The sequence below is a fragment of the Pan troglodytes genome, chromosome 5, assembly GCF_028858775.2.
Source record: "Pan troglodytes isolate AG18354 chromosome 5, NHGRI_mPanTro3-v2.0_pri, whole genome shotgun sequence".
In the NCBI taxonomy this organism is placed as follows: Eukaryota; Metazoa; Chordata; class Mammalia; order Primates; family Hominidae; genus Pan; species Pan troglodytes.
Genome location: NC_072403.2, coordinates 183,086,339 through 183,094,777, shown reverse-complemented (window position 1 = coordinate 183,094,777; position 8,439 = coordinate 183,086,339). Strand labels below are relative to the sequence as shown.

The window sequence follows — 8,439 nt, the reverse complement described above, 5'->3', positions numbered from 1 at the left end:
TCCATGCTTACTCACGGTTCGCTGTCACCCCTCTGGAATCCACGTATACGAAAATTCCAAATATTAGTTGGGCATAGTGGCAAGCACCTGTAGTCTCAGCCACGTGGGAGGTTGAGGTGGGAGGATCGCTTCAGCCTGGAAGGTTGAGGCTGCAGTCAGCTGCGATAGCGCTACTACACTCCAGCCTTGGACAACAGAGGGAGACCCTGTCTCTGAAAAAAAAAAACAAAATAAAACAGGTTAGAAATTGTAATCTAACCCTAACCCAGCGCCTTAACCCTAACCCTAACCCTAACCCTACCCTAACCCTAAACCTAACCCTAACCCCTAACTCCTAACCCCTACCCTAACCCTAACCCCTAATCCCTAACCCTAACCCCAAACCCTAACCCTAACCCCAAACCGCAACCCGAACGCGAACCCGAACCCTAACCCTAACCAATAACCCTAACCCTAACCCTAAACCTAACTCTAACCCCTAACCCCTAACCCTAGCCCTCACCCTCACCCCACCCCCACCCAACCCCTAACCCCTACCCCCACCCCCACCCCCACCCTCACCCTCACCCTCACCCTCACCCTCTCCCTAACCCTAACCCTACCATGTGGTAGCAAATTGCTGCTACCACGACAGCATGGCCTGTCTGGGAATGCAGCCAGACCCAAAGAAGCAAACTGACATGGAAGGAAAGCAAAACCAGGCCCTGAGGACATCATTTTAGCCCTTACTCCGAAGGCTGCTCTACTGATTGGTCAATTTTTGCTTAGCTTGGTTTGGGGAGTTCTGACAGGTGTGCCACCAATTCTTACCGATTTCTCTCCACTCTAGACCCTGAGAAGCCCACGCGGTTCATGCTAGCAATTAACAATCAATCTCGCCCTATGTGTTCCCATTCCAGCCTCTAGGACACAGTGTCAGCCACATAATTGGTATCTCTTAAGGTCCAGCACGAGGTGGAGCACATGGTGGAGAGACAGATGCAGTGACCTGGAACCCAGGAGTGAGGGAGCCAGGACTCAGGCCCAACGCTCCTGAGAGGCATCCAGCCCTCCCTGGGCTGTGCCAGCAGCTTGGAGAACCCACACTCAATGAACGCAGCACTCCACTACCCAGGAAATGCCTTCCTGCCCTCTCCTCATCCCATCTCTGGGCAGGGGACATGCAACTGTCTACAAGGTGCCAAGTACCAGGACAGGAAAGAAAAGATGCCAAAAATCCAGGGCTGCCCTCAGAGAAGGGCAACCATGCAGTCCCCGTCTTAGCAAGGAAACACAATTTCCGAGGGAATGGTTTTGGCCTCCATTCTAAGTGCTGGACATGGGGTGGCCACAATCTGGAGCTGATGGCTCTTAAAGACCTGCGTCCTCTTCCCTTGGGCACATCTAGCACAACGATAAGCTCAAAAGGTGCATCCAGCACTTTCTGTTACTATTGGTGGCAGGTTCATGAATGGCAACCAAAGGCAGTGTACGGGTCAAGATTATCAACGGGGAAGAGATAGCATTTCCTGAAGGCTTTCTAGGTGCCAGGCACTGTTCCATTCCTTTGCATGTTTTGATTAATTTAATATTTACAATAATTCTACCAGGAAGCTACCATTATTACCACAACTTCACAAATGAGAACACTGAGGCTTAGAGGGGTTGGGTTGTCCAAGGTTACAGAGGAAGAAAACAGGGGAGCTGGATCTGAGCCAAGGCATCAACTCCAAGGTAACCTCTCAGTCACTTCAGTGCGTGCCCCCTGGTTACTGGGACATTCTTGACAAGCTTGGGGCAAGCCGGTGAGTCAGTGGGGCAGGACTTTCAGGAAGAGGTGGGTTCCCAGTTGGTGACAGAAGAGGAGGCTGCAAAGTGAAGGAGCAGGGGCTCCAGGTCTGACGACAACCAGGGAAGGGACAGGGCAGGGATGACTTGGACCACGAGAGGCACCCGAGTCAGGCAGTCACATACTTCCCGCTGGGGTCTACCATGTGAGGCATGGTGTGGGATCCTGGGAAGGAGACCAAGCCTCATTTCAGTTTGCTCATGGCCAAAGACAGGACCTGTGTACCCGACAACCCCTGGGACCTTTGCCAAAAAAACAGCAAACACCATTCACTCACTCATGTTAGATAAACACTGAGTGAAGTCACTGGAGCCCAAGGACTGTGCGAGGTCAGCACTGCCAATACAAGAAGCTGCACCCCTCCAGCTCGCCTCCCTCAATGGCCACTCCATGCTCCAGCCATGCTGGCTTCCTTTTAGGTCCTCCACCTCCAGGCTGTAGTTCATGTGCTTCTTTCTGGAATGTTCTTCCCAACCTACCCACTCAACCCTCAGACTTTACCATAAATGTCATTTCCTCACATCTGCCTTCCCTGACCTGAGACCAAGCCAGGCTTCCCATGACGAGCCTCACAGTACCCCATCTCCCCTGAACAGATGCAGTAATAACCTACATAACCCGGGGCCATGATCTATGGCTTTGAATCCTGGCTCTGTCACTTGGCCAGGTCTCTCAGGCTTTCTGTGCCTCAGTTTCCTCATCTATAAAATGAGATGACGGCAGTGCCTGCTCATGAAGTGTGAGTTAATGCACTCAAATCAATGGTGGTGCACGGTTTATATGAATATTAGTGATTACAAAATATTATCAATAGACCTTGTCACAACTGTTATTGAAGAACTAATCATGTATTGCTTATTTAGGTCTTTCTCTCCTGCCAGAATGTGTGCTCCATGGAGAGGTATGTTGCCTTATCCGTGGCTGGATATATAGAGATTCCCACACTGCCTTGCACACGAGCACTGCTGGGTAAATATTTGCTGGCTGCAGGAAAACGTGAAGGAATAGGCCCTCCAGTGGGAGGAAAAGCACGAGTTGTGAGAGCAGAGCCACCACAGGAAACCAGGAGGCTAAGTGGGGTGGAAGGGAGTGAGCTCTCGGACTCCCAGGAGTAAAAGCTTCCAAGTTGGGCTCTCACTTCAGCCCCTCCCACACAGGGAAGCCAGATGGGTTCCCCAGGACCAGGATTCCCCAAGGGGGCTGCTCCCAGAGGGTGTGTTGCTGGGATATCCCAGGACAGGGATGGCCCTCTCATCAGGTGGGGGTGGGTGGCAGCACCCACCTGCCGAAGATGTCTCCAGAGACCTTCTGCAGGTACTGCAGGGCATCTGCCATCTGCTGGACGGCCTCCTCTCGCCGCAGGTCTGGCTGGATGAGGGGCACAGCATAGGTCTGACCTGCCAGGGAGTGCTGCATCCTCACAGGAGTCATGGTGCCTGTGGGTGGGAGCCGGAGCATCAGAGCCACCCACGACCACCTGCACCCACCCACCACAGGGCAGGGTGGTGTTGAGACAACACAGCCCTCATCCCAACTATGCACATAGCTTCAGCCTGCACAGATAGGGGAGGAGGGGACAGAGCATTTGCTGAGAGGCCAGGAGCGCATAGATGGGACTCTGCTGATGCCTGCTGAGTGAATGAGGGAAAGGGCAGGACCAGGGACTGGGGAATCTGTAGGGTCAATGGAGGAGTTCAGAGAAGGTGCAACATTTCTGACCCCCTAGAAGTTGCTTGCTACCTGCCAGGCACCCTTTCCATACATTGTCTCAGTTCAGCTCCCTACCTTGGATAAACAAGAAACCTTGGTTGCGGAGGAAAAAAGAGGCTGGAAACAAAGGGGTAGAAATGGGGTAGTGGGGGAGATTGCCTGATCAACTGCCAAATGGTACCCAGTTCTGGAAAAGCACAAAAAATGTGCACACACCGGTTCTTCCCACTTTAACCCCTGAGGAATTTGAGGCCTGCTCCTGAAACAGACTGGGCAGTGGCTAGTGACTCTAGGTATAGGAGTATCCAGCCCTGCTCACCCAGGCTAGAGCTTAGGGGGCCAAGAGGAAAGAGGTGCCTGTGGGAGTGGAGGACAGGAAGGAAAAACACGCCTGGAATTGCAAAGTGAGGGCAAAGTCTATTTATATTGGGTTTAATTAACTCCTCTCCCTGGTGCCACTAAAGCAGCAATCACACTGCAGACAGCACTGATTTGATTGGCAAGAGATGCACCAGGCAGAATATTAAGGGACCAGGCCCCTATAAATAGGCCTAATCATAGCCCCTCGCTGGAAAATGCTAAGGAAGACATTAATCAGGCCTGGCACTATGCCCTAGACCTGCTCCCCTAGGCACTACAGTGGGGCCCTTGGTTGCAACACAAGTAGGTAGGGATGGATGAGTCTGGTATGAAGGGCCTAGGAGATTTCATTTGGGTTTAAAATGCTGTGACCTTGAGTAAGTTGCCGTCTCTGAATCTGATCCTTTCCATTTCCCATTCTCCAAACTGAGAACTAGCACTGCTGAGACATGGTTATTCCCAATAATAATTTGTATATTTTACATAACATACCACACCAACATCTTCACCCAGCTGGAGCCTATTCCTTTGCTCCCCCTGCTGGCTTCCCCAGCCCTCCCTTCTGCCCTCCTCAGGCCAGCACTTTTCAGTGAGTTCCTCCTTTGCACACAGGCTTTCCAGATCTGTACTTGCCTTGAATACTCATCAGAGCCCAGGAGTTACTCCTCACCTCCCACTTATTTTTCCTCCCATCAAATAACTAAAGCATGGCCAGCTGATGCCCAGCCAACTGAGAAACCTAACCCTCTGAGACCACCACACCCCTTTCAAGCATGTTCCTCCCTCCTCTTCTCTGTATTTATACTGACGCAAGTTTGCTGGCTGTCCTAACTTATTTCTGTGCCTCAGTTCTCCCATATGTAAGATCACAAAGGGGGTGAAGATGCAAGATATTTCCTGTGCACATCTTCAGATGAATTTCTTGTTAGTGTGTGTGTGTTTGCTCACACATATGCGTGAAAGAAGAGTACATACACAAATCTCAAAAAGGAGGCAGCAAGCCCGTTCAAGAATGGGACTGAATACACCTGATGAGTGGTTTACTTTCTGTCTGCAAACATCTACTGATTATCTATTAGGTGCAGGCCATGATCACAACAAAGACGAATAAGACACTACACTAGCCAGGGAGAGTCTCAAAAACAACTAAACTCAAATTAAATTCATTCTACTCCAGTCATGAGTACAAAGCTAAGGAGTGACAAATCCCTCTTGGAGTTAGGGGAGTCAGGAAAAAGCTCTTAGCAGAATGTGTGCCTCTCGGCCGGGCACAGCGGCTCACGCCTGTAATCCCAGCACTTTGGGAGGCGAAGGCAGGCAGATCACCTGAGGTCAGGAGTTCGAGACCAGTCTGACCAACATGGTGAAACTCCATCTCTACTAAAAATACAAAATTAGCCAGGCGTGGTGGTGCATGCCTGTAATCCCAGCTACTCGGGAGGCTGAGGAAGGAGAATCACTTGAACCGGGGAGGTGGAGGTTGCAGTGTGCCGAGATCGCGCCATTGCACTCCAGCCTGGGCAACAAGGGTGAACCAGGTCCAGGAGGAAGGTGCAAAGACAGCATTCCAGGTAAAAGAAACAGCTTGAACAAAAAGTGTGTAGGGGAACAGCAAGCGGTCTTGAGTGCTGAGGGTACAATCATCCTTGGGGAAGTACTAGAAGAAAGAATGATAAACAGAGGCCAGTTTGTTAAAAACACTCAAAATTAAAGCTAGGAGTTTGGACTTGTGGCAGGAATGAAATCCTTAGACCTGTGCTGTCCAATATGGTAGCCACCAGGCACATGCAGCCACTGAGCACTTGAAATGTGGATAGTCTGAATTGAGATGTGCCATAAGTGTAAAATATGCACCGAATTTCAAAGACTAGAAAAAAAGAATGTAAAATATCTTATTATTTTATATTGATTACATGCTAAAATAACCATATTTGGGATATACTGGATTTTAAAAATATATTACTAATTTCATCTCTTTTACTTTTAGAAATCACATATGTGACTTAAATATTTCTTTTCTTTTTCTTTCCTCTCACTCAGCGTCCTGTGATTCCAAAGAAATGAGTCTCTGCTCTTTTTGGGCAGGAGATATCCTAGAATGGACTCTGACCTAAGCATCAAAATTAATCATCATAACGTTATCATTTTATGGCCCCTTCTTCCTATATCTGGTAGCTTTTAAATGATGACCATGTAGATAATCTTTATTGTCCCTCTTTCAGCAGACGGTATTTTCTTATGCTACAGTATGACTGCTAATAATACCTACATACGTTAGAACCATTCTGACTCCTCAAGAATCTCATTTAACTCTTATTATCAGTGAATTTATCATCATCCCCAATTTTAGATAAGGAAATGGGGTTAGAAAGACCAAATAACATTTTTTCAACATCAAAACACTAGCTTGAGATCAAGCCCAGACTTGGACCTGTTGTCTGAATTCCAAGCTTTTTGTTATTTATTGATATGTTTTGTTGTTTTCATGCAATAATGCAAATCTCAGCCCATTTTGTTAGTAGTACCAACTGTAAGTCACCTTATCTTGATACTTTGTCTTTATGTAAACCTAAATTAGATCTGTTTTTGATACTGAGTGAAAAACAAGGGACTCTAACACTAACCAGCCCGTAGTGTGTGGTCAACACTTTCGTTACTTTAGTATACATCACCCCAATTGTTTGTCTTCACCACACACTTTGGAGTTAGGTAGTACTATCTATTTTTACAAATAAGAAAATCCAGGCACAAAGGGGTTGATTAGCAATTATCTTTTGAAAAGCCTGTAGTGCTCATCTGAAGAAGTGACGGACCACCTCTTATTTAGTGGACAGACAATAACTAGTTGAGAAGACAGGGGATTTTGTTGGCGGAAAAAAAAATTTATCAAAAGTCGTCTTCTATCGGAGTTTTATGAGAAACCCTAGCTCCTCAGTTCCACAGTGGGTAACTGCAATTCATTCTAGGTCTGCGATATTTCCTGCCTATCCATTTTGTTAACTCTTCAATGCATTCCACAAATGCCTAAGTATTCTTTAATAATGGTGGTTTTTTTTTTTTGCATCTATGAAGTTTTTTCAAATTCTTTTTAAGTGACAAAACTTGTACATGTGTATCGCACAATATTTCTAGTCGACAGCACTGCTTTCGAGAATGTAAACCGTGCACTCCCAGGAACATGCAGACACAGCGCGCCTCTTTGGGACCACGGTTCATAATTTGGGAGTGCTCGGAGCCCTTCCTCCAGACCGTTCTCCCACACCCCGCTCCAGGGTCTCTCCCGGAGTTACAGGCCTCGCTGTAGGCCCCGGGAACCCAACGCGGTGTCAGAGAAGCGGGGTCCCCTACGAGGGACCAGGAGCTCCGGGCGGGCAGCAGCTGCGGAAGAGCCGCGCGAGGCTTCCCAGAACCCGGCCGGGGCGGGAAGACGCAGGAGTGGGGAGGCGGAACCGGGACCCCGCAGAGCCCGGGTCCCTGCGCCCCACAAGCCTTGGCTTCCCTGCTAGGGCCGGGCAAGACCGGGTGCAGGGCGCGGCTCCAGGGAGGAAGCTCCGGGGCGAGCCCAAGACGCCTCCCGGGCGGTCGGGGCCCAGCGGCGGCGTTCGCAGTGGAGCCGGGCACCGGGCAGCGGCCGCGGAACACCAGCTTGGCGCAGGCTTCTCGGTCAGGAACGGTCCCGGGCCTCCCGCCCGCCTCCCTCCAGCCCCTCCGGGTCCCCTACTTCGCCCCGCCAGGCCCCCACGACCCTACTTCCCGCGGCCCCGGACGCCTCCTCACCTGCGAGCCGCCCTCCCTGAAGCTCCCGCCGCCGCTTCCGCTCTGCCGGAGCCGCTGGGTCCTAGCCCCGCCGCCCACAGTCCGCCCGCGCCTCCGGGTCCTAACGCCGCCGTTCACCCTCCGCTGCGCCCTCCCCGAGCGCGGCTCCAGGACCCCGTCGACCCGGAGCGCTGTCCTGGCGGGCCGAGTCGCGGGCCTGGGCACGGAACTCACGCTCACTCCGAGCTCCCGACGTGCACACGGCTCCCATCCGTTGTCTTCCGAGCGCAGGGCCGCCCGTGCTTTCTGCTCTGCAGACCCTCTTCCCAGACCTCCGTCCTTTGTCCCATCGCTGCCTTCCCCTCAAGCTCAGGGCCAAGCTGTCCGCCAGCCTCGGCTCCTCCGGGCAGCCCTCGCCCTGGGTGCGCCCCGGGGCAGGACCCCCAGCCCAGGCCCAGGGCCCGCCCCTGCCCTCCAGCCCTACACCTTGACCCGCTTTCCTGCCTCTCTCAGCCTACCTGACCTTGTCTTTACCTCTGTGGGCAGCTCCCTTGTGATCTGCTTAGTTCCCACCCCCTTTAAGAATTAAATAGAGAAGCCAGACGCAAAACTACAGATATCGTATGAGTCCACTTTTGTGAAGTGCCTAGAATAGTCAAAATTCACAGAGACAGAAGCAGTGGTCGCCAGGAATGGGGAAGCAAGGCGGAGTTGGGCAGCTTGTGTTCAATGGGTAGAGTTTCAGGCTGGGGTGATGGAAGGGTGCTGGAAATGAGTGGTAGCGA

At 51.1% G+C, this 8,439-nt stretch overlaps 1 pseudogene; it reads right to left on the bottom strand.

Annotated features, from left to right (window-relative positions):
• Nucleotides 1–614: 614 nt before the first annotated feature.
• Nucleotides 615–8,004, bottom strand: LOC112207998 (uncharacterized; annotated as a pseudogene).
• Nucleotides 8,005–8,439: the final 435 nt, after the last annotated feature.